Here is a 1,891-nt window from a genome sequence, read left to right as displayed (position 1 = left end):
GTGTGTGTGTGTGTGTGTGTGTGTGTGTGTGTGTGTGATGGTGCAGAAAAACATCACCAGCAGCAAAGATGCTCCAACTGGACAGGACCGTCTGGTTTATTAACATTTCAGTCATTTTTCTCAGACTTCACAACACCTGGTACAGATTACCTTCAAAACTTCCATCCATTATCTTTTCCAGGTGGGGAGTGGGGATGGGTTGGTGTCTTTCTCCAACGATCATGAGACAAACGAGACAAACACTCTTTCACTCTCATCTAGGGACAATTTAGAGTTACCAATTGGCCTAACAGTCTAACAAGTTTTTGGTCTGTGGGTGGAACCAGAGTACCCAGGGGAAACACATGCATGCACAAAGAGAAAATGCAAACTCTACCCAGAAAGGTACCCCACCGGAAGTGATCTGGCACCCTTCTTGCCGAGAGGCTTCTACCTTCAGAACAATAAAATAAGGCCAGCAAACTAAAGGAGGAGGTTGACACCAGGCCTACAGTAAACTTTTATTTTCTCCAATCTAACATGGACGATGGTTGTCCTTTTTGCTCTCAAATAGAAAACACTGGACACTGAGTTGTTGTTTTTATCTTTGAAACTGGTCATATTTAAATAAAAATAATAATAATAATAAAAAATAGTAATAATAATAATGCATTTTATGCCTTTCAAAACTCCCAAGGTCACCTTACACAATAGAACAGTAAAGGAAAAACAGGATACAAGGTCTGAAGGACTATTTTGTTATTTCACTGCTGGCAGCACCGCTCAGGGTGGAGTTTGAAATTTAAATGTAACAAAAAAGGATACATTTATAATTTTGCTGTATGAGTTTTTGCTTTAACTTTTGTAAATGTTTTTTGTTTAATTTTGTTTGTGAATGTGTAACATTGAAATAATAGGCAAACGTTAAACAACAATTTGAACTTCTTAAGAATATCTAGTTACCTTTGGTGTTGTAAAAATCTTTATTTAACAAAGACAGAAATTTGTGAATGGTCAACTGAGGTTGTTTATTGCAAAAAACAAGAACACAGAAGGTAACACAGAGCCATCAGGCTGTCTGTTAAGATCTACAAACAGATCTAATCGCTAACTTTACAATTTCAACATACACTCTAAAAATGAAATGTTGGATTTACTTAACCATGTTATGTGACCTAGTTCCACTTAACTGAGTTGAGTAAATTCAAAGCAATATACTCATGTTCTTTGGTTAAAAAACAGGTATATTGCTTTGAATTTACTCAACTCAGTTAAGTGGAACCAGGCAACATAACATGGCTAAGTAAATCCAACATTTCATTTTTTACAGTGTACAGATCATATCATGATGCCACTCACAGGCACCGAGGCCAAAGGAAAAGAAATAACATGGATAAATTAAAATGACAAGTGTGATTACTCCTAGCAGATTTTGTCCTATAGAGATAAAAAAAAATACTATTTTTTGATAACCAAAGGTCATTGGATCAGTTGAATATCTTATAACTTGGTCTAAAGAAGAACAGATCAATAAATAAATTTATGTATATGATAATCCATTTAGCTGTTTGATCAAAACAACCATCAGCATCATAATAAAGTTTAACTGTCAATCAAAAACAGTCCTTGAAGACTAACTTAATTTACCAAACTTTGTAGTTCAAGAAAAAACATTTCAGATCAGAAGATTCAGAACAGTTGATTATTCCTTGAAAGAGGGTTTTAATGAACTTGTCAAATATATTTAACCATTTGAATGATACAGCTGCCTTTTGTTGCAACATCCCAACTGCTAAGTTGCAATTTAAGCAAACCATGAAATTGTTTATGAAATTGTTACCACAGCTGCACCACATTAAGCTAGTCTCTACAAAGTGTGTGTGTGTGTGTGTGTGTGTGTGTGTGTGTGTGT

Source organism: Austrofundulus limnaeus, unplaced genomic scaffold (genome assembly GCF_001266775.1).
Source record: "Austrofundulus limnaeus strain Quisiro unplaced genomic scaffold, Austrofundulus_limnaeus-1.0 Scaffold36, whole genome shotgun sequence".
Taxonomy (NCBI): Eukaryota; Metazoa; Chordata; class Actinopteri; order Cyprinodontiformes; family Rivulidae; genus Austrofundulus; species Austrofundulus limnaeus.
The sequence above is the reverse complement of the archived record's forward strand: the minus strand, read 5'-3'. Positions refer to the sequence as shown.